A 25182-nucleotide genomic window follows, 5' to 3' on the forward strand; every position below is an offset into this window, starting at 1 on the left:
AACTTTAAGCCAATCAAATAACAGGAAGTACCAGTCCACCCTCCTATTGGCTATATCGACTAGCAATCTGCGGGACTAAGAGGCGGGGAAAGGAAGCGAAAGTCTTTAACCCCCTCAGCTTCCGGGAGCTGCGGCCGCGGCGGAGAGAGGAAATAGACCCCCGCCTGGGAGGAGCCCGCAGACCCGGAACTACGAGTCCCGGCGAGCACTGCGAAGGCCATCGGCGGCTTCCTTTCTTCTCCAACCACGGTGGCAGGCTTCTGATCTCTGCTGCTTTTTTTTTCTCATAAAAACATGTATGTATATACTTACATTGCTGAAAGAGCAGCTTTTTAATGTAACAAATTATCTAGGTACAGAAGTCATAGATTCCTCTTCCCATGAGAAAAACGTTCCTCGGCCGGGCGCGGTGGCTCAAGCCTGAAATCCCAGCACTTTGGGAGGCCGAGACGGGCGGATCACGAGGTCAGGAGATCGAGACCATCCTGGTTAACACGGTGAAACCCCGTCTCTACTAAAAAATACAAAAAACTAGCCGGGCGAGGTGGCAGGCGCCTGTAGTCCCAGCTACTCGGGAGGCTGAGGCAGGAGAATGGCGTGAACCCGGGAGGCGGAGCTTGCAGTGAGCTGAGATCCGGCCACTGCACTCCAGCCTGGGTGACAGAGCGAGACTCCGTCTCAAAAAAAAAATAAAAAAACGTTCCTCAAAATACAAACCAAACAGCATGCCAGAGGGAATTTCATTGTACTGAAACATATACAAATTAAGGCTACGTTGGTATATAAACAATTTAGAAATTATGATAGAATAGTTCCACCAAATCATTTACGTGTAAGAATTCATGCCATTTGTTAAAGAATTGGTAGTGGGGCTCAATTCAAACAATATTATGCATCCTTACATTCAACTTAATACACTTAGCAGCTATAAGAAATGTAACTGTAACCTCACTTCCTAAAATACCACGAGTAATGTTAAAAATCCAAACCCGTCAAAGGCCAGGGTGTTACGGTATTTGGCTCACGAATCGAAAAGCCTAATCATTTCAGTTTAATCTTTACAACTAGAACAAAATGGGAAGTTTTCTTATTTTTCTTTGCTTTTGTGGTTGTAATGCCCTTTTGATTTTCTGAGCAAGCTGAATACATCTGATAAATACTACCATTGGACAAAGGATCTAAGCATTGAGATTTTTTACTAAATCAAGGTTTCAAGTTGGCACAATGTTTTTACTAAGGCATGTTTCACTTAGTTCATCTTTCCAATATCGGGGAGGGGTGGGGGCAAAAGACAAGGACTAATATGTCCTGTAAAGAATCTCTAGCCGGGCGCGGTGGCTCACCCGCCTGTAATCCTAGCACTTTGGGAGGCCGAGGCGGGTGGATTGCCTTAGCTCAGGAGTTCGAGACCAGCCTGGGCAACACAGAGAAACCCTGTCTCTACTAGAATACAAAAAAATTAGCCAGGCATGGCGGCTTGCGCCTGTAATCCCAGCTACTCGGGAGGCTGGGACAGGAGAATCGCTTGAATCCGGGAGGCCGAGGTTGCCGATATCACGCCATTGCACTCCAGCCTGGGCCACAAAAAGCAAAAAACTCCGTCTCAAAAAAAAAAAAAAAAAAAAAAACAACTGCCGCTTTTGAGAGTGAAAACAAAACGTCTTGTGAATGGCAATGGAGTGCGCGTTTATCTAGAACCTTCTGTCATCTCTTGGGCGACAGAATCCTTGGTCACCTACCCTGGTACTGGATGTTTCTTGAGAGCGGTGGTTCTCATCCAGAGGAGGTTTTGTCCCACCCCCGCCCCCCACATTTGGCAGTGTGTGAATTCATCTGGGTTTGGGAGAAGGGGCTAGTGGTATTTAGTGGGTAAAGGCCAGGGATGCTGCTAAACACCATCTAGTGCATAGGACAGTCCCCACAGCAAGGAATTACCCGGCCCCAGATACCAGAATTGCTGCTGTTGAGAAACTGCTTTAAACAAAGTCACTGTACTGTGTGAGTCAAGGTTTCTGTTACCTGTAAAATAAGGCAGTTAAATCTTGAAGAGATTTGTACATCCACAATCAGCTACCAGCAGATAGTTTACCCTGTTCCCAGGTCGTCTGCAGCATTTTTCCTCTACCCTTCGTCCCTCCCTTTATCAATTCTGTTTTTGCCTTTGTTATTTTACTCAATTTACCAACTCACTCCATCATATGTGAGTAAATAATTTGTGAGCAAATTCACTAAACATTTCTGAGTTATTCTTTGAAGAATGTAAATAATTGGAAATCAGCTAAATCATAAAAGGATATGTTACCCAATCGTTAATCATTCTCTTTATTAATTCTGACATGAATATCTCAAATTGTTTATTTGATTGTCACCTCAGAGAGTTTTCTACCCTGTGCAATGCATTTTAGCGTTTCCACGTGGATTAAGGTCTGTCTTTCTCAAGAGAAGGAAGAGCAACTATAAAAGGGGCTGAGGGGGCCAGACGCGGTGGCTCCCGCCTGTAATCCCAGCACTTTGGGAGGCCGAGGCGGGCGGATCACGAGGTCAGGAGATGGAGACCATCCTGGCTAACACGGTGAAACCCCGTCTCTACTAAAAATGCAAAAAATCAGCCGGGCGTGGTGGTGGGTGCCTGTAGTAGTCCCAGCTACTCAGGAGGCTGAGGCAGAAGAATGGCGTGAACCTGGGAAGCGGAGCTTGCAGTGAGCTGAGATCGCACCACTGTACTCCAGCCTGGGTGACAGAGCGAGATTCCGTCTCAAAAAAAAAAAAAAGAAAAAGGGGCTAAGGGGAGTAAGGGGGCCAGGCGTGGTGTCTCTCGCATGTAATCCCAGCACTTTGGGAGGCCAAGGTGGGCAGATCACCTGAGGTCAGGAGTTCAAGACCAGCCTGACCAACATGGAGAAACCCTGTCTCTACTAAAAATACAAAATTAGCCAGGCGTGGTGGCACATGCCTGTGATCCCAGCTACTTGGGAGGCTGAGGCAGGAATATCGCTTGAACCCGGGAGGCAGAGATTGCAGTGAGCTGAGATCGCACCACTGCATTTCGGCCTGGCGACAAAGCAAGACTCCGTCTCAGAAAAAAAAAAAAAATTGTAGAACTGAACATAGTTGCCCCTTTAGGAACCTGCAACGCAGTCCAAGGGACACATGACTGCAGTCCCAGTCCGGGAGCCAGCTTCTCCTTAAACTCCACCTACTGTTACAGCGCCTGTGGGGCAGAGGGCGCATGTGCAGCTGAGTCGTCCGCGCAGGCGCAGACGAGCCAAGGCCACTGAGTTTGCTCCTGGAGTGCGGTGGGGTGCTGAGCTGGGCGGTGTCCTTCCCGGGCTCTTTGTGCTCTGGGGAGTTGTACCCACCCTCGTGGACCCTGGGACCTGCAGCCGTCGCTCTGGGAGTCTGGTGACTCGCGAGGCCGCTCACCGGGCCTGAGGAGGGGGTCAGGCTGCAGATGGTGATGTGCCTGGGGGTGGGTCCTGGCTTCTCTTGGACACCCCCAGCTTGTCCCGAATGAAGTTTTCTTTTTATTAAAAAAAAAAAAAATCCATTTGTATTGCGAAATATAGAACACATCTTTTAAAAAGTGCACAAAACAGTTAAGCAGCTTATTACTCTATCAAAAACATTCCTGAAAAACCACCTCCCAGGTCAAGTAATAAAGCTTCCATAGCCTCCCAGAGGCCTCCTGAGCCCTCCCCATACCTGCCCTCCTTAAATTAAAGATATGGTAATCATATTATTGCTTTACCATCCAAGCAGCATCCCTAAGCATTATAGTTTAGTTTGCTTTTAAAATAATACTTATGACCGGGCGCAGTGGCTCATCACTTGTAATCCCAGCACTTTGGGAGGCTGAGGCGGGCAGATCACCTGAGATCAGGAGTTCGAGACCAGCCTGGCCAACTTAGCGAAACCCGTCTCTACTAAAAATACAAAAATTAGCCGGGCGTGGTGTCACGCACCTGTAGTCCCAGTTACTTGGGAGGCTGAGGCAGGAGAATCACTTGAACCTGGGAGGCAGAGGTTGCAGTGAGCAGAGATCATACCACTGCACTCCAGCCTGGGCGATAGTGTGAGACTCTGCCTCAAAATGATAATAATAATAAAAAAAATAATAGGCCAGGCGCAGTGGCTCACACCTGTAATCCCAATGCTTTGGGAGGCCGAGGCGGGCAGATCACCTGAGGTCAGGAGTTCAAGACCAGCTTGGCCAACATAGTAAAACCTTGACTCGGCCGGGCGCGGTGGCTCACGCCTGTAATCCCAGCACTTTGGGAGGCCGAGGCGGGCGGATCACAAGGTCAGGAGATCGAGACCACGGTGAAACCCCGTCTCTACTAAAAATACAAAAAATTAGCCGGGCGCGGTTGTGGGCGCCTGTAGTCCCAGCTACTCGGGAGGCTGAGGCAGGAGAATGGCGTGAACCCGGGAGGCGGAGCTTGCAGTGAGCCGAGATCGCGCCACTGCACTCCAGCCTGGGCGACAGAGCGAAACTCCATCTCAAAAAATAATAATAATAATAATACTTATAATAATGTAGCCTATGGTCTGCTCTTGGGTCTGGCATCTTTTGCCTCCTCAGCTCCACAGGACTTTTTTTTTTTTTTTTTTTTTGAGAAGGACTCTCCCTCTGTCACCCAGGCTGGAGTGCAGTGGCGCAATTTCAGCTCACTGCAACCTCCACCTCCCAGGTTCAAGGGATTCTCCTGCCTCAGCCTCCCAGCTGGGATTACAGGCACTCGCCACCACACCAGACTAATTTTTGTATATTTAGTAGAGGCAGGGTTTCACCACGTTGGCCAAGCTGGTCTCAAACCCCAGATGTTTTCCTTCTTTCCAGAGTTACACTCTTTCTCTTCCTGTGGTCCAGTGGCTAGAAGAGTTGCCTCATATTTTTGGTCTAGTTTTTCTGTTGTTTGTGGTGGGAAGGCTGATTCTGTACTGGTTCCTCCATCATAGATAGTAGCAGAAGTCACCCGTGCTGTGTTTTATTTGAGGGCCTGTGTGTTGAAGTCTCAAGGGCTCCCTCTTGTTAGTTGTTGCCCTATGATAACAGTGATGGCTGAGAGACTCATTGACGCTAACCAAAAAATGTGCAGATGGAAGGTTAATAAAAGAGTGCCTTTTATCAACTGGCAGTGAAGAATAACATTTCATCAGGCTAGAATGTTTGTGTGCATATTATTGTTCAGTCTCTTTCATAAGCAGAGCACATGAGGGAAATCATAATCAGCCTTTTTTTTTTTTTTTTTTTTTCCAGAGACAGGGACTCAATCTGGCACCCAGGCTGGAGTGCAGTGGCATCATCATAGCTCACTGCAGCCTCAACCTGGAGCTCAAGCAGTCCTCTGCCTCAACCTCCCAAGTAGCTGGAACTACAGGCACATGCTATCACACCCAGGTAATTTTTTTACTTTTTTGTAGACATGTGGTCTCATTATGTTGCCCAGGCTGGTCTCAAACTACTGGCCTCAAGTAATCCTCCTGCCTCGACCTACCAAAATGCTGGGATTTCAGGCATGAACCGCTGCCCCCGGCCAGAGGCTTTTATTGAGGGTTTAGTGTGAAGAATTAGTGTCATGAGTAGCCAGTTAACCTGGGGGCAATCCAGTGTGTTCTGTCTCTAAGGCACAATGGAAGCCATGGATAATCTGAAGGTTGTCAGTACTCACGGAGTTACCATGGGGTTGCTAATAGTTTAGAGGAATATTTACCAATTAGAGGAATGATTGATTAATGGCATCAAACTATGGAGGACGCCTCAGACACAACCAGGGACCTAGTAAGGCACACAGAGAGAAAGCCACGTGATCATGAAGGAAGAAGGCCAATTCGAGGAATGGTTAACGGCATCAAACTATGACAGCTTGGTGCATTCCATTTATATCAGAGAGAGTCTTGCCAATGGAATCAGAAATACATGAAGTCCTCCAGCCATAACTCCCTGCATCTATCTCCACCTAAAAGGAGAACCTGTCCTTTGGAACAGGAGATACTTCAGGTTTGGTGACTGAAACTCATTCTCCCTTATACAACGCTTGGATAGGAAATGCCAACATTTGCCTCTCTGACTTTCCTTTTGCTTTGCTCAGGTGACCTTGCATGTCTCTGCTCTGATCCCTTATAAGTGATCTCAGAGTTGAGCTCCCAGGTGACAATTTTGTTTTCCGTTTTCCTCATTTCCAGCTTCATTAGAAGCACCTCTCTATAGCTCCAAGTATTGAAGGTAGTCGAGCATGTTAATTCTTCATTGCATTCTAAGCCTGACTTCTATTACAGAATAGTTTGGCTGGCTGTGGGTGGTCCAACTTTCTGTTTCTTTGTCATACTTTCTTTGTAAGGGCATAGCACCCTTTTCTACCCTGGCCGACAAAGACATTGTATAAGGAATTCCTGCTCAGGATGAGTCACTGGACTGGAGATTCGAAGTTCACATATCCTTACAATTTGAAGTTTTCCGGTCGTTGGCTGCTTTGGGGAAGTCAACTTAATTTGGTTCAGCAAAATCAAAGAAACCACTGAAAGGTGTTTGAGGGATAAATCTCTGCAAAATCTGTATTCACTTGCTAGGGCTGCTGTAACAGTGTCACAAACAGAGCAGCTCAGACCACAGAAATGTGTAATTCCACGATTGTGGAGGTCAGAAGTCTGAGATCAGGGTGTTGGTCAGGTCAGTCCCTTCTGAGAGGCATGAGGGAGAATCTGTTCGGTGCAGCTGATGTTTTGTTGTTGTTGTTATGTGTGTGTGTGGTTTTTTTTTGGGGGGGGGGATGGAGTTTCACTCGTCACCCAAGCTAGAGTGCAATGGCGCAATCTTTGGCTCTCTGCAACCTCCACCTCCTGGGTTCAAATGATTCTCCTGCCTCAGCCTCCCGAGTAGCTGGGATTACAGGCGCTGCCACCATACCCAGCTAATGGTTGTATTTTTTTTTTTTTTTTTTTTTGAGACGGAGTCTCGCTCTGTCGCCCAGGCTGGAGTGCAATGGCCGGATCTCAGCTCACTGCAAGCTCCGCCTCCCGGGTTCATGCCATTCTCCTGCCTCAGCCTCCCGAGTAGCTGGGACTACAGGCGCCCGCCACCTGGCCCGGCTAGTTTTTTGTATTTTTAATACATGGGGTTTCACCATGTTGGTCAGGCTAGTCTCGAACTCCTGACTTAAGGCAATCCACCAGCCTCCACCTCCCAAAGTGCTGGGATTATAGCCATGAGCCATCACACCGGCCTGGCTCTGGCGTTTTGCTGAAAATCTGCCTTCATGATCACACAGCACTCTCCCTGTGTGCCTTACTAGGTCATGTAGCTGTGTCAGAGCTGTCCTCCAAAGCGAAAGTCGCAGTGGGAGGCAAACCAACCATGAGGTGGTATCTTGCTTTCCCTGCCACAGAAGGACAGGTCATGGTAGTTCCCTAGCTACTCCAGAAATAGTTGGAGCTGGTGCAGCCTAATGAAACTGTGGTGCAGTGGCATGGGCCCCGGACTTGGAACAAAAACCCCTGGGGCACCTATGTGACTTAGAGGACCAGTGTCCCCATCTGCAGAATGAGGGTGTTAAAGCATGTTAAAACATAAAAATTAAGGTGGCTTCTTAAGGTCCCTCCACCGCCAAAGATGAATTCTTTCTGCAACAGGGGAGTCAAGCTTTAATGTCAATTTATAAATGAGCACCATACTGTGAGTCCACTAGGGGGCAGTAACTGTCCGCATTTGGATCCACTGATCCACAGGCCTTGAAACACCATGACACCTTTATTAGGAAAATAAGAGGCAGGTGGGTGGGATAAGGAATCTCTGGTTTTCTCCTCAATACCAAGCTACAATAAAGCCTTATAAATCGTGGCCATTTGGGGCAATAAGAAAAAAATGAGGCCGGGCGCAGTGGCTCAAGCCTGTAATCCCAGCACTTTGGGAGGCCGAGACGGCGGATCACGAGGTCAGGAGATCGAGACCATCCTGGCTAACACGGTGAAGCCCCGTCTCTACTAAAAAAAAAATACAAAAAACTAGCCGGGCGAGGTGGCGGGCGCCTGTAGTCCCAGCTACTCGGGAGGCTGAGGCGGGAGAATGGCGTGAACCCGGGAGGCGGAGCTGGCAGTGAGCTGAGATCCGGCCACTGCACTCTAGCCCGGGCGACAGAGCGAGACTCCGTCTCAAAAAAAAAAAAGAAAAAAAGAAAAAAATGAGTATTTTGTTGTTTTCTGCATCAGTTTGAATTTCCCTGGACTTTACCCTTTACCCATGAGGAACGATCTCTTTTCTTTTTCTTTTTTCTTTCAGACAGTTTCACTCTGTCACCCAGGCTGGAGTGCAGTGGCACAATCTCACCTCACTGCAACTGTCGCCTCCCAGGTTCAAGCGATTCTCCTGCCTCAGCCTCCCAAGTAGCTGGAATTACAGGCAAGCGCCACCACGCCCGACTACTTTTTGTATTTTTAGTAGCCCAAGTACTTTTTGTATTTTTAGTAGAGACGAGGTTTCACCATGTTGGTCAGTCTGGTCTGGAACTGCTGACCTCAAGCGATCCGCCTACCTCAGCCTCCCAAAGTGCTGGGATCACAAGTGTGAGCTACGGTGCCCGGCCTCATCTCTTTTTCTTAATATGTTCCTTGTTAAGTTTCAGAATTTCAGAACTGAAGGGACCCTTTGCGATTGTGGTGAGTAGCTAGCTCAAGGCAATGGCAAGTAAATGGCAGGACCAGGAATACAAACCATCAAGTCTATTTTCTCAGCTGTATAATGAGAGGTGATCTCTGAAGTTCCTTTAGGTTTAAGAGTCTGGCTCTCTGGTCTTCATTATCCAGACTGATTTCTGCTTCCCTATGGTGGATCTAAGCATTAAATTGGGCTGGCAAGTTGACTTTTCTGAATATGGAGAACTGGATTATCTAAAACCTTTCTCATCAGAATGGAATTTAATTAAATCTTATTAAATCCATTATATCACATTAAATCTCAAGTTGCATTCATTAAAATGGTAGTTCTCTGGACTTTTGGGTTTCACAGAGTAGCAAAATTTGCAAATATGTTTAGGCATTGAGTTAATTTGATTAAGTAAATATGTATGGGTTTTTTTTAAACACCTATCCCTTATTATCCTACTATTATAAAAAACATTTAAACTCAAAAAGAAGAGGGCATGCAATCTCGGAATACATCAAAGTGACACAAATAAATTCCTTTATGAGGCCGGGCACAGTGGGTCACACCTGTATTCCCAGCACTTTGGGAGGCTGAGGTGGGCGGATCGCCTGACGTCAGGAATTTGAGACCAGCCTGGCCAACATGGTGAAACCCCGTCTCTACTAAAAATACAAAAATTAGCCAGGCATGGTGGTGGGCACCCATAATCCCAGCTACTCGGGAGGCTGAGGCAGGAGAATCACTTGAACCCAGGAGGTAGAGTTTGCAGTGAGCCGAGATTGTGCCGCTACACTCCAGCCTGGGCGACAAGGGTGAAACTCCATCTCAAAAAAAGAAAGAAAATTCCTTTATGAAAAACTCATTGCATTGTTCTTAATTTTCTCATTTTGTACAAATCAGTAAAATCCTTGTCACCCACTGGATCCAGCCTACAAATCAGCCTTGAGAACGTTTGCTTAAAGCAACTGACAATGTTATAAACGTTGCTCCACAAAAGAGTCCTGCTGCCTGTGAATGCCTCCTTCAAGAGATGATGAAGGCAGAACACATCCAAGTTGGGCAAAAGAAAACAGTGGGGGTCAAAAAGTATGTCTTTAAAGCTGCACTTCCAAAGAACTTCCTGAGAGATTTGTAACTTCTATTTCTGTACGATAAAACACTCTTGGCGAGGCATGGTTGCTCATGCCTGTAATCCCAGCACTTTGAGAGGCCAAGGTGGGCGGATCACCTGAGGTCAGGAGTTCAAAACCAGCCTGGCCAACATAGTCTCTACTAAAAATACAAAAAAAAAAAAAATTTAGCCAGGCGTGGTGGTGCGTGACCATATTCCCAGCTATGTGGGAGGCTGAGGCAGGAGAATCGCTTGAACCCGGAAGGGGGAGGTTGCAGTGAACCGAGATCATGCCACTGCACTCCAGGCTGGGTGATGGAGCAAGACTCCTGTCTCACAGGAAAAAAAACAAAAAAACAAAAAAAAACTCACATTCTTAAGGCCTAAAATGTACTAAAAGTAAAACAGGAAAGCAAAAATGGGGGGAGGATTATTTCTGTGAATGCAAACATGCTTGACCAGTGAGATGTAGTTGAAAACCTAGACCACTGGTGTAGACTGACATTGTATGGACTCTCCATACTCACATACAGCAGATGCAGAGAAGGGCACAGAGGGAGGGAGTGATAAACCTGAAGATAAATTGAGAAATCAGAATTCTCGCTTTCATGTACTCAGTGACTTCTTGGCAAACCGTCTAATCCCAGTCTGCAGTTTTAAAGAACATGCTATGATTGTTAGCAGCACCCACTCAGATAATGCTGGAACTTGTTTGTAAATAAAGTTCCAGCTTCGACAAACCACATGCTCCTCACAGCCATTTATGCACTTTACTTCATCTGTCTCTTATACTGTCTGAGAAAAAAATAGAGATGGGGGGTCTCACTATGTTGCTTAGGCTGGACCTGAACTCCTGGACTCAAGCCCATCCTCCTATCACAGGGTGAACCCCCAAATTGGAGTTCAGCCCAGGAGGCCACGTGATTTCTTGGCTTTGCACAGGAAGGATTCAAGAGTTAACAGAGTAAAGTGAAACAAGTTTATTTTAAAAGTAAAGGAATAAGAGTGGCTAATGCCATCAGAAGAGCAGCCATGAGAGCTGCAGGTTGCTGTTTTTATGTTTGTTTCATGCTCATATGCTGAACAAGGGTGGCTTATTCATGAATTTTCCAGGGAAAGGTCAGGGAATTCCCAGAAACGAGGGTCCCTCCCCTTTTTAGACCATGTAGGGTAACTTCCGGATGTTGCCATGGCATTTGTAAACTGTTACGGTGCTGGTGGGAGTTTCCTTTAGCATGGACAAATCGTGGATTAGGATTCGTGTATAACGAGCAGTGAGAGGACCAGGGGTCGCTTTCATCACCATCTTGGTTTTGGTCGGTTTTTGCTGGCTCCTTTACCACATCCTGTTTTATCAGAGGAGTCCTTGTGACCTATGTCTTGGGAAACAAGTCCTGCCAAACTCCTGTCACACCCCCACCTCAGCATCTCAATAGCACAGAGTGCCCTTGTCTGCATTTGCCACATGTGAGTAGTCACCTGTATTGGTCCACTCCCATGCTGCTATGAAGAAATACCTGAGACTGGGTAATTTATATAAAGGAAAGAGTTTTTGTTGTTGGTGGTGGTGGTGGTGGTGGTGGTTTTTGTCTGTTTGTTTTTGAGATGGAGTCTCCCTCTCTTATCCAGGCTGGGGGGCAGTAGTAAGATCTTGGCTCACTGCAACCGCTGCCTCCCACATTCAAGCAATTCTCCTGCCTCAGCCTCCCAGGTAGCCTGGATTACAGGCACCTGCCACCATGCCTGGCTAAATTTTTTGTATTTTTAGTGGAGACAGAGTTTCACCGTGTTGTCCAGGCTGGTTGTGAACTCCTGACCTCAAGTGATCCACCTGCCTCGGCCCCCATGCCTGGCCTAAAATAAATCCTTTTATTGTGAGTTACACAGATCATTCATGACATGCTTGGACTTTCTGGTTTGTCCTGAACATTCCTCTTTATTTCTTAAACGACTAGTCATTTTATTCTAGGTCTAAATTTACCATACAAGATTCTTTCTCATATAAAATTATATCTCTTTAAGCTTTCTTACCCAAAAAAACCTCTTTATTTCTATAACTTTCTTTATATCTCTCTTATTTCCTGGTTCCTTTTACCTTGTTTTATACATGACCTTTAAATAAGCTTTGAATTTGACAAAATTTGTTCACCTTTTTAAAAAGGACACTTAAGAAAGAATGTTTTCCTACAATATGTATTTTTATTTGAAAATACTCAAATAATGAAATATCTATTATTTAATTTAACTTTAGATTCTAAATTATGACAAGTTTGTCTACAAGTATTTATCTCATTACATTTACCTAATTATTTTATTTTGTCTACCTAGATTATTTATGAAAACTGTGATAGTCATCATTTAAAGCTATGAAACTCTGAGACAATGAAAATGATATGACCTAACTGACTCCATCTTGCTTCTAACCTCCAAGCTGACCTTGTTCATTCCTGAGCTTTGGGAGGAACTGAATTTATAGTTTAGCATTAAAACAAAGACAATAGCAGTCCTTTCCCAAAACAAACCTCCTTACTGCCTATAGACTAGACTGCCTAAAGCCACAAGATTAGAAGTTATGGGAATTTTACTAAGTAATTCAAGAATAATATCAGTGTCTTATTTATTAAAGATACACTAGCAAGAATCATTCTGTTTTGGACTGGGTTTATGGTTTTGTAACCCCTGTGCCAAATTTTGACACCTTATAGTATTTGGCAAGGATAGGTATGAAATTGCTTGATTAATAAATGCAAATAAAATGTATGCTGGAAATTCTTAAGACATTTCTAATATTACTTTACCAATACTTTTAAAGCTAGTTTACTTATTAAAGATTTTACTTAAGTCATGTAAACTTGAAAAATAATTTGACTAGTTTTTCCTTTTTCTGATACAGTATTTTATTTAAATGCTTTTATTTTTCTTTAAGCCAATTAATTAGAGCTCTTTTATACATTTTTGGTAGTGAAACATTGTATATACAACACATAAATACATAGATGTATTAGGCATGCCAATAGAAATACATCTTATAGGCCAGGTGCAGTGGCTCATGCCTATAATCCCAGCACTTTGGGAGGCTTAAGTGGGTGTATCACCTGACATCAGGAGCTTGAGACCAGCCTGACCAACATGGTGAAACCCCACCTCTACTAAAAATACAAAAAATTAGCCAGGCATGGTGGTGGACGCCTGTAATCCCAGCTACTCGGGAGTCTGAGGCAAGAGAATTGCTTGAACCTGAGAGACAGAGGTTGCAGTGAGCCAAGATCGTGCCACTGCACTCCAGCCTGGGCAACAGAGCAAGACTGTCTCAAAAAACCTAACAACAACAGCAAAAACGAATTATATCTGATAGACGTAGACTTATAAATACCTTTTTTTTTTTCCCTATCTTAGACTTTCAGATACTTGATAACCTGTTTCACAACCCTAGGCAGTTGTCAGTTAAATAGCCTTAAATGTGCATATTAAAGGAAACAACTCAGGTGAAAATCAAATAGAAAAAATTTACATCATAAGGTACAGAGAGTAAAAGTCTGATGGGGCTAGAGGAAGATTAAAGATGGATGCCAAATCAAACATAAAATTATAGAACTATCATAGGATAGTATAAGAATACCAATTTTATTTAGATAGGGCCTACCTATCTTTTAACTGGATCTCTGAGCTCTGGGAAAGCCCACATTGAATCTTGGGTCTACAAAAAGTGGGAATTATGAGGTTAGACCATGTGATGCTTTTACAGTACACTTAAAAAATTTTTTTTTCAACAAAGACATTTCTAAGTGTCTAAACCACATTTTCCCTCAAAAACCCAAGAGTAAGGCAAGGTGCAGTTGCTCATGCCTACAATCCCAGCACTTTGGGAGGCCCAGATGGGTGAATTGCTTGAGCCCAGGAATTCAAGACCAGCCTGGGCATTAGAGTGAGACTGCATCCCTACCAAAAAAAAAAAAAAAAAAAAAGGAATTAAAATAAAATAAAAAGAAGGGATGCAGGCCTGCTAACACCTCGGTTTTTAGCTCATAAAGACCCATTTTGGACCTCTGACCCCAGAACTGTAAGATAATAAATGTGTGGGGTGGTTTTGGTTTTTGGAATTTTTTCTTTTTCTTCCTTCTTTCTTTCTTTTTCTTCCTTCTTTCTTTCTTTTTTTATTTTTTAGAGACAAGGTCTCACTATGTTGCCAGGCTGGTCCCAAACTCCTGAGCTCAAGCAATTCTCTTGCCTTGGCCCCGCAAAGTGCTGGGATTACAGGCATGCACCACCGAACCCAGCCTTGTGTTGTTTTAAGCCACTAAATTTGTGGTCATTTGTTTCAACAACCATGCGATATTATTTCACCCACCCTGCTTGTTTGTTTTCTCTTTCTGTTATTTTAAGCTTTTCCCTTTCAGTTTTAGAGCTGAGAAGATCTATCAAACATGAATTTGGCCACAAGCTGACTCTTTTCTCTTCGCCTTGTTGCCCAGGCTGGTCTCGAACTCCTGGGCTCAAGTGATCTATCCACCTCAGCCTCCCAACGTGCTGGGATTGCAGGTGGGAGTCACCGTGAGATATGGTTTGGTCGTGTCCCCACCCAAATCTCATCTTGAATTGTAGTTCCCATAATCCCCATGTGTTGTGGGAGGGACCCGAAGGTAATTTAATCATGGGGGCAGCTATGCTTATGTTGTTCTTGTGATAATGAGTGAGTTCTCATGAGATCTGATGGTTTTATAAGGGGCTCGCCTCACCCTTAGTTCTCATTCTTCTGCTTCCTGCCGCCATGTGAAAAAAGACATGTTTGCTTCCTCTTCCACCACGATTGTAAGTATTTTGAGGCCTCCTGAGCCCTGTGGAACTGTGAGTCAATTAAACCTCTTTCCTTTATAAATTACCCAGTCTCAGCTATGTCTTTATTAGCAGCATGAAAATGGACTAATATACCATGACTGGCCCCATGATATTTAAAGAAATAATTTATTTTCTCTAAGACTTCTATTTTATCATCTGCCTCTTTCAGAGTTTGTGGGATAATGACAGGATTTAAAGGCTTTCAAGTAATTAGAAATTGTTTTCTTTTCTTTTTGAGATGGAGTCTAGCTCTGTCACCCAGGCTGGAATGCATTGGCATGATCTCAGCCCACTGCAACTTCCACCTCCTGGGTTCCAGTGATTCTCCTGCCTCAGCCTCCCGTGTATCTGGAATTACAGGCTCCCACCACCACATCAAGACAGGAGAGGAATTTCAAGGTCAGTTGGTCCAAGCAACTAGCTCATATTGAGTCACTTCTTTAAAACCGTACTGCTTAAAATCTGTACTGAGAATTTAAAACTGAATTCCATAATCTTTGTCTCATGTACATTAGAATCTCGATATCTCAAAAGTGCAGGAACCCTGCCTTACACTTCTAAAACCCTTAGAACATCTTGTCTGTGTCTTGGCATGTAGCCAGGAATAGACACATTTTGGTAAACTTGGCGAATACCCAGTCATCATTGGCATTTGAAGATTAACTCATTGGTCAATATTCAACCCCCTTCGATTAGATGTTTCTGTGTGTTTTGAAAGCTCAAGCCTATGGGAGTGGCTGCCTCCAGGATTCTATTTGTACTGTTTTTTTTGTTTCGTTTTGTTTTGTTGTTGTTGTTGTTGCTGTTGTTGTTAAGACAGGGTCTCACTCTATCACTCAAGCTGGAGTGTAGTAGCACACACATAGCTCTCTGCAGCCTCAACATCCCGGGCTTGAGCAATCCTCCCACCTCAACCTCCTGAGTAGCTGGGACCACAGGCGTGCGCCTCCATGCCCCGGCTAATTTTTGTATTTTTGGTAGAGACAGAGTTTCACCACGTTGCCCAGGCTGGCAACATGAGTTTGTCCCAAACTCCTGGGCTCAAGCAATCCACCCACCTTGGCCTTCGAAAGTGCTGGGATGACAGCCATGAGCTACTGTGCCCCACTTGCCTCCTGGATTCTAGAAGTCAACTGTATGGTCAATCTCTCCCTTCAAGCAGAGATTGAATTTAGAGTCCCAATAGGAGGCAAATGGGATATACAGAACTGAAAATACTGCCATTGTCCTAGTCCAGGTGAGAGGAGCACGTCGGACGGACAACATTGCTAAGTGGAGAGGCAGGATGTCAAAGGTGGTGTGGAGCACAGCTTTGGCCCTATATTCCAGCAGTCACTGGGGTGATTTGAGCTGTCTCCCCTAATCACCTAAACTCTCTGACTCCAGTTTCCATGTCACTCAACTAGCGTAATAATACCCACGTATCGGCCGCGTGCAGTGGCTTACGCCTGTAATCCTAGCACCCGCCGCACCCTGCCCTCTGAGGCCCTGGCAGCTGGGGGCGGGCGCGGTGCGGACGCTGCACACAGGACCGGCTCTGCTCTCGGTGCGTAAATTCACAGAGAAACATGAATGGATAACAACAGAAAATGGTATTGGAACAGTGGGAATCAGCAATTTTGCACAGGAAGTGTTGGGAGATGTTTACTGTAGTCTGCCTGAAGTTGGGACAAAATTGAGCAAACAAGAAGAGTTTGGTACTTCGGAAAGTGTGAAAGCTCCTTGTGAACTCTATTCTCCTTTATCAGGAGACGTAACTGAAATTAATGAAGCCCTTGCAGAAAATCCAGGACTTGTCAACACATCTTGTTATGAAGATGGTTGGCTGATCAAGATGACACTGAGTAACCCTTCAGAACTAGATGAACTTATAAGTGAAGAAACATATGAGAAATACAAAAAATCTATTGAGGAGTGATCATGGAACCCCTTAATAAACTAGTATGAAATTACTCAACCCAGCAGAGTTGTCTTAAATTAGTGGATAGAAGACTTAGAATAGCAACTTTTAGCATTACTGATGGGGAAAAAAAACTATTGTTAACACTACTAATGAGAGAAAGTGCCCTTTACCTTTCGGATGATTATAGATAAACAATGCACGCCCTGTTCACAATACCCTATGATTTTTAAGCTAGGCTCTAGTATTCAGAATTCATGAAATTATCCATGGTAAAAACTAGTTATAAAAATTACATAATTCAAAGATAACGTTATTCTTAAGCCTTATATAATATTATAACTTGCATATATCCATCCCTGGATTTGGGTTGAAATATTTAATGATCTTTCCATTGGAAAAAACGGGAGTGAAGAGGTTTTTGCTGCTTGTACAGTGTCAGATGAAGAACAACACTATCTTAATTTTGCAATATGCTGCATTTGCTGGTGCTATTTTTATGCTGTGAAAGCAACAGCTTTGCCACAAAATAATAAAATACTTCTTCATTTAAAAAAAATATATATAGATAAGGCCGGGCGCAGTGGCTCACGCCTGTAATCCCAGCACTTTGGGAGGCCGAGACGGGCGGATCACGAGGTCAGGAGATCGAGACCATCCTGGCTAACACGGTGAAACCCCGTCTCTACTAAAAAATACAAAAAACTAGCCGGGCGAGGTGGCGGGCGCCTATAGTCCCAGCTACTCGGGAGGCTGAGGCAGGAGAATGGCGTGAACCCGGGAGGCGGAGCTTGCACTGAGCTGAGATCCGGCCACTGCACTCCAGCCTGGGTGACAGAGCGAGACTCCGTCTCAAAAAAAAAAAAAGATAGATAGATAGATAGATAGATAGATAGATAGATAGATAGATAGATAGATAGATAGATGGGCTGGGTGCGGTGGCTCACGCCTGTAATCCCAGCACTTTGGGAGACCAAGGCAGGTGGATCACGAGGTCAGGAGATTGAGACCATCCTGACCAACACGGTGAAACCCCATCTCTACTAAAAAAAAAAAATACAAAAAATTAGCCTGGCATGGTGGCGGGTGCCTGTAGTCCCAGCTACTTGGGAGGCTGAGGCAGGAGAATAGTGTGAACCTGGGAGACGGAGCTTGCAGTGAGCTGAGATCGCACCACTGCACTCCAGCCTGGGCGACAGAGTGAGTCTTTGTCTCAGAAAAAAAAAAAAAAAAAAAGTAGATGAAGAGATGTGTAGGACAAGGTATGGGAGAAGGGACTCTGAGTTTCCCTGCCCTCTTTTGGCACACCGTCCTCTAGGAACCTCCATGTGCTCAGCTATCTGGAAGCTTCCTGTCCTCTTGGGCCTTTTATGGAGACTTCATTGGATAGATCTGATTGTAGCACGGACAACCTTCTAGAAATATGGTTGGTAGGCTGGGTGCGGTGGCTCACACCTGTAATCTCAGCACTTCAGGAGGCTGAGGTGGGTGGATCACGAGGTCAGGAGTTCGAGACCAGCCTGGCCAATATGGTGAAACCCCGTCTCTACTAAAAATACAAAAAATTAGCCAGGCATGGTAGTGGGAGCCTGTAATCCCAGTTACTTGGGAGGCTGAGGCAGAAGAATCGCTTGAACCCGGAAGGTGGAGGTTGCAGTGAGCCGAGATCGTGTCACTGTACTCCAGCCTAGGTGACAGAGTGAGACTCCATTTCAAAAAATAAATAAATAAATAAATAAATAAAATAAATATGATTGGGTACGATCTAACACTAACAGCCTGAATGGGGAAACCCAACAAGGCCCATCTGATCAGATTCTTCTTGGTCTGTCTGTGCGGCTTTCCTTCCTCCAGGGAACAGGGCAGGACCTGTCCGAAGTGAGGGTATTGTGACCTACAGTCACACAAAGTAGCTCAGGGGATTTCCTCATGGCCAGCTCCCAGACAGAAAGATAGGAAAAGAAACAGGTAAAAGGTGGGGAGAAAAAGGAGCAGGTAAAAAGGTGGGCAGAAGGTCAGAGACAAAGAGATTCTGTTTCCTGAAGCCTGCTTGTGAGAACTAAAGTACCCTAACGTTATAACAAACAACTGTAATAACAAGAGCCATGGGAGTTATAAGCCAAGAATCGTGGGTGAAAACATATATATATGTTTATAACACATATACATGGAATGCATACATATATGAGACACATATATATTTTTTTCATCCATGGTTCTTAGTTTTATATAAAATATCACAACATGTGTTTTCAAAGGTTTTCAGAAGCAACTGAAATTCTCCTACTTGGGGACCATAAATAGTTTAATCACTTATTTTATTTATTTATTTATTTTAGACAGTCTTGCTTTGTTGCCCAGGCCGGAGTGCAATGATGCAATCTCTACTCATTGCAACCTCTGCCTCCCAAGTTCAAGCAGTTCTTGAGCCTCAGCCTCCCAGGTAGCTAGGATTACAGGCGCCTGCCACCACACCCAGCTAATTTTTGTATTTTTAGTAGAGACCGGGTTTCACCATGTTGGCCAAGCTGGTCTCAAACTCCAGACCCCAGGTGATCTGCCCATCTCGGCCTCCCAAAGTGCAGGCATTACAGGTGTGAGCCACTGCACCCGTCCTAGTTTAATCACTTTAGAGAGTGCCAGCAATATCCAGTAAAACTGACAATGCCAATAATACACACCCCAGCGACTCTACTCTTGGTCTGACCTTAAAGCAAAGATCCTCAACCTTGGCTCCATGTTAAAAAATGAGGGAGTTTTGTTTTTATTTTTTAAATCTGATGTCTCAGGTCCACATTCAGAAATTTTGATTTCATCTGTTCTGAGATGAGGCCCAGAAATGGTCTTTTAAAAGCTCCCTAGGCCATTCTAATGTGTACCCTGCCCAAGAGAAAATCACCCATACAGATAAAGAGGCATTCACCTTGCACCAACTACATAAATAAAATCAAGGGGATTTAAGCATCTAAATGTAAAACACAAATCTTTAAAATACTTTTCAAAATTAAATGACTATCTTATGACCTTGGAATACAAAAAGATATCATAAGGACCAGGCTCAGTGGCTCACACCTGTAATCCCAGTACTTTGGGAGGCCAAGGCTGGAGGATTGCTTGAGCCCAGGTGTTCGAGGCCAACCTGGGCAACATAGCAAGACCCTGTCTCTATTTTTTATTTTAATAAATTTAAAAAGAAAAAAAAAAAAAAGCCAGGCACAGTGGCTCACCCCTTGTAATCCCAGCACTTTGACTGGCAGAAGTTCAAGACTAGCCTGGTAAACATGGTGAAACCCCATCTCTACTTAAAATACAAAAGATTAGCCAGGTGTGGTGGCAGGCACCTATAATCCCAGCTACTTGGGAGGCTGAGGCAGGAGAATCGCTTGAACCTGGGAGGTGGAGGTTGCAGTGAGTGGAGATGGCGCCACTGCATTCCAGCCTGGTCAACGGTGCAAGACTATATATACACACACACACACACACACACACACACACACATATATACACATATCTATACACACATGCACATATATACACATATATACATATATACACATATATACATATATACGCATATATAAACACATATATATACATACATATATACACACACGTATATACACACATATATATACACACACACATATACACATACATATACATATATACATATATACACATATATAAACACATGTATATACACACATTTATATACACACATACACGCATAGTTATACAAGGAATTTTTCAGTGGTAAAGGTGAATCAACTAGAAATATGTGTACTAATGTGAATAATTCTTAAACACAATGTTGATCAATAAAAGCAAGATATGATGAGGTGCGGTGGCTCACGCCTGTAATCTCAGAACTTTGGGAGGCCAAGATGGGCAGATTACTTGAGGTTCAGAGTTCAAGACCAGCCTGGCCAACATAGTGAAACCCCGTCTCTACTAAAAATACAAAAATTAGCCGGGTGTGGTGGCGGGCGCCTGTAGTCCCAGCTACTCAGGAAGCTGAGGGAGGAGAATTGCTTGAACCTGGGAGGCAGAGGTTGCAGTGAGCTGAGATCATGTCACTGCACTCCAGCCTGGGTGACAGAGCGAGACTCCATCTCAAAAAAAAAAAAAAAAAAAAAGCAAGACATTCAGAATGATGAAATGTGACAACAATTTTTTAAAATTGAAACACAAATCAATACCCTATGTGTTTATGGATACATACGTAGGTTTTACAAGTATGAAAACACCGCCGGGCGCGGTGGCTCACGCTTGTAATCCCAGCACTTTGGGAGGCCGAGGCAGGTGGATCACCTGAGGTCGGGAGTTCAAGACCAGCCTGACCAACATGGAGAAACCCCGTCTCTACTAAAAATACAAAATTAGCCGGGGTGGTGGCACATGCCTGTAATCCCAGCTACTCGGGAGGCTGAGGCAGGAGAATCGCTTGAACCCGGGAGGCGGAGGTTGCGGTGAGCCTAGATCGCGCCATTGCACTCCAGCCTGGGCAAAAAGAGTGAAACTCTGTCTCAAAAAAAAGAAAAAAAAGAAAAAAGAAAAAGAAAACACATAGGTCTGAAAAACATTATCCTGAATTTTATTTTTACCTCCAGGGAAAAAGGGGAAATATCTAAAAATTAAACTCCAATGTCTTTTGGAGGCATGATCCTCTAGAGCTAAGTTTTAGATTTTTTCGTTATTTTAAATGGTATTTTAAGACGTACAAAAAAAGTACAGATGATGATACAACAGACTTAGCTGATATTTATGACTTAGTGGAACACCTATAATATTACAGGTTTATCGGAAGCCCTAATTCAATTTTCCTTTCTCCTTGACAGGATTATCTTGCCTCTATGAAGTGTAACTTTAAAGAGAAGGTGGATGAGCTTCTAGAGAGCTACCAAGACAGTCACTACCTCATCATTAGTAAAAACTGTGTTTACTTCCGATGTGTAATAAACCCTACGCGACCATTTGGGGGCGCCAGAGTACAGCACAGACTGGCGGAGCCCACGCCCGGGGAATGCAACAACTGGTTCAACTGCTCCACGCTGATTAATAATCAAACTACTACTGTGTGGGGCCTATCTTCCTATTGGACCTCAAAACCCACCTACTCCACAAGTTTATCTTCACAATTATGAGCTACCCACTTCACGTCACACTCCAGCACCTAAAAGCAAATAATAAAGTTTATTCTTGAGTTAACCTGCCTCTGTGTTCAGCCAATCCCTCCTGTACGTGAGTGATGCACCTGGATGCTACATAAAGACAGACGGAAATACCTAAGGTGTGGTCCTTACTCCCAAGGGGCTTACAGCAGCGTGAAGACTCGAAAGCAAGCACACCCACACCCACAACACAGCCGCTGGCACACACAGCAGGAGAGACACCGGGTTTAATGGAGCAGAGAAAGTGGGCGTCATCTCCAGGCACAGCTCCATGAAGATGACATTGACCTGGGAGCTCTGAGCCTTCATATAATGGTTAAGCTTTCAGCCGGAAGAAATCCCAAGTGGAGAAATAGGAAACTATAAAAGAGCAGTCGTTTTGGATTCACAAAACCTGCCTGAGTGAACCTGGGTAAGTTGCTTCCCCTTCTTGATATCAGGAAGGGTTTTGCAGAGCTAGCAGCCACGGGCACAGGTGAGCAGATGGCTTGAGCTCAGGAGTTCAAGACTAGCCTGGGCTATGTGGCGAAACCTGGTCTCTACAATCTTTGTAGAAGTTTTCCTTTCTAGCTACAAATTAATAAATGTTAATTTTAAGATAAAAATTAGAAAATCTAAGAAAATATAAAGAAGAAAATTAAATTACACCTAGTTCTGAAGAGGCACAGCGGCTCATGCCTGCAATCCCAGCACTTAGGGAGGCCAAAGCAGGAGGACCAGTTGAGGCCAGGAGTTCAAGACCAGCCTGGGCAACATAGTAAGACTCCCTCCTCCACAAAAAAATAAAAAATTAGCCAGGTGTGGTCGTGTGTGCCTCTAGTCCTAGCTACTGGGGAGGCTGAGGTAGGAGAATCGCTTGAGTCCAGCAGTTTGAGGTTGTAATGAGCTATGATTATGCCACTGCACTCCAACCTGGACAACAGAGCATGATTCTCTCTCTCTCACTATATATATATATATATATACACACACATATACACACACACACATATACACACACACACACACATAAATATATATATATATGCTTAATCTTTTCACTTAGAAATATTTTCTTCTAATTTTTTTTCTGTCGGTTCTCCAATTTAATGTACAAAATGAGACTATACTGAATATACCTTTTATAGCCTGTTATTTAACTTAACATATTGTGACTGCTTTCTCGAATCAATGCATATAATTCTGTCTGTTTTTGCTTTCTTTTTCATCAAAGATGTACATGCACACAACCTAAGGATCAGTTCTGGAGTGACCTGGGGCCCAGGAAAGCTGAAGGGCAGGATTCAGTCATGCAGTGAAGAGAGGGACTAATGAAAGGCCTGAATGGTAACTCCTGATTGCTCTCATTCTATCCTATCTTGAAGCCCAGAATCCAGAGTCAGGTTTTCCCTGTTTCACCCCACGTCAAAAAGTGGAGCCCTCTTCTTTAATGAAATGGAAAGGCCTAACAAGAGGTAACCAAAACTGCTGGTTTCCCACACTGTCTCTGTAAAGCGAAGTCTGCCGCAACAATCCCTGACCTTGGGTGGAAGTGCAGTCCTCTTACTAGTGCTTCATTTAAAAAATATTAACTTGGTTGGACGCGGTGGCTCACGCCTGTAATCCCAGCACTTTGGGAGGCCAAGGAGAGCGGATCACCTGAGGTCAGGAGTTCGAGACCAGCCTGGCCAACATGGTGAAACCCCATCTCTACTATAAATACAAAAATTAGCCAGGCGTGGTGGCGGGCACCTGTAGTCCCAGCTACTTGGGAGGCTGAGGCAGAAGAATCACTTGAACCCGGGAGGCGAAGGTTGCAGTGAGCCAAGACTATACCATTGCACTCCAGCCTGGGTAACAAGAGCAAAACTCGGTCTGAAAACAAAATAATAATAATAAAGTAAATAAAAATAAAAATATTAACTTTATTGAAGTACAATTTACACACAATAAAATACACTCCTTTTTTTTTTTTTTTTTAGACAGAGTTTCGTTCTTGCTGCCCAGGCTGGAGTGCAATGGCACTTTTTCTGCTCACCACAACTTCAACCTTCTGAGTTCAAGTGTTCTCCTGCCTCAGCCTCCCATTAGCTGGGATTACAGGTATGCACCACCACGCCTGGCTAATTTTGTATTTTTAGTAGAGACGAGGGTTTCTCCATGTTGGTCAGGCTGGTCTCTAACTCCCAACCTCAGGTGATCCGCCTGCCTTGGCCTCCCAAAATGCTGGGATTACAGGCGTAAGCCACCGCACCTGGCCTATTTTTATTTTTATTTTATTTTGTTTTTATTTATTTATTTTGAGACGGAGTCTCGCTCTGTCACCCAGGCTGGAGTGCAGTGACATGATCTCAGCTTACTGCAACCTCTGCCTCCCAGGTTTGAGCGATTCTCCTGCCTCAGCCTCCCAAGTAGCTGGGATTACAGGCATATGCCACTGCGCCCAGCTAATTTTTGTATTTTTGGTAGAGATGGGGTTTCACCATGTTGGCCAGGCGGGTCTCAAACTCCTGACCTCAAGTGATCCACCCACCCTGGCCCCCCAAAGTGTTGGGATTACAGACATGAGCCACCGCGCCCGGCCCTATTTTTATTTTTATAAAAACAAGGGCTCACTATGTTGCCCAGGTTGGTCTTGAACTCGCAGGCTCAAACAGCGTCCCCACCTTGGCCTCCTACAGTGCTGGGATTACAAGGCGTGAGCCACCACGCCTGGCCTGTGTAAGTCTTTCCTGGGAACATGCGTGTGGAAGGTGTTCAAAAAATATTTGTTAGGGATAAAAGACTTTATGGTAAATTTTTTTAAAAAAGAGAGAGACACAGAAAGAAATATTTGTTGGGCCAGGAGCAGTGGCATACGCCTATAATCCCAGCACTTTGGGAGGCTGAGGTGGGAAGATCACTTAAGCCTGGGAGTTCAAGACCAGCCTGGGCAGCATAGTGAGACCCTGTCTTTTTTTTTTAAAAAAAGAAATACTTGTTGAATCAATGAATGATGAATCTCAGATCTCTTCTCATGTGCACTGAGAGAAATTATGAAGCTTTGGCCTGGCAGTAACTCATCTTACTATCATCATTATTATTATTTTAGAGACACAGTGTCACTCTGGCGTGCAGTGGCACAATCAGAGCTCACTGCAACCTCAAAATCCTAGACTCAAGGGAGTCTCCTCCCTCATCCCCCCAAGTAGTTAGGGCTACAGGCAAGTGCCACCATTTTTGACTAGTTGATTTTTTATTTTGTATTTTTAGTAGCAATGGAGATTCACTATGTTGCCCAAACTGATGTCAAACTCCTGGCCTCAGGCAATCCTCCTGCCTTGGCCTCCCAAAATCCTGGGATTACAGGCATGAGCCATGGTGCCTGGCCAGTACTCACTTTAAAAGGGGATTTGAAACAGACTAAATCTGTTTCTGTAATTATTGACCATTGTGAACATGGTATAAATTCTGCTTCTACTTTTACACTGAATGAGTTTCTTTGACTGTAAACTGGAGATAAGACCTACCCTATTTTGGCATAGAAACAATGAATGGGATAGGAAGA

General features: G+C 44.4%; 1 long non-coding RNA gene across 1 annotated transcript in view; it reads left to right on the forward strand.

Moving 5' to 3' along the window:
* LOC105469431 (uncharacterized) overlaps positions 1-25182 on the forward strand; it is a 32823-nt gene that overhangs the window by 3565 nt on the left and 4076 nt on the right. Inside the window, exons 2-5 of the long non-coding RNA XR_011610521.1 lie at positions 14824-14984; positions 21324-22068; positions 22870-22982; positions 23618-23738. This is a non-coding gene — a long non-coding RNA (uncharacterized lncRNA). The remainder of the gene's footprint in view (positions 1-14823; positions 14985-21323; positions 22069-22869; positions 22983-23617; positions 23739-25182) is intronic.

Source organism: Macaca nemestrina, chromosome 12 (assembly GCF_043159975.1).
Source record: "Macaca nemestrina isolate mMacNem1 chromosome 12, mMacNem.hap1, whole genome shotgun sequence".
In the NCBI taxonomy this organism is placed as follows: domain Eukaryota; kingdom Metazoa; phylum Chordata; class Mammalia; order Primates; family Cercopithecidae; genus Macaca; species Macaca nemestrina.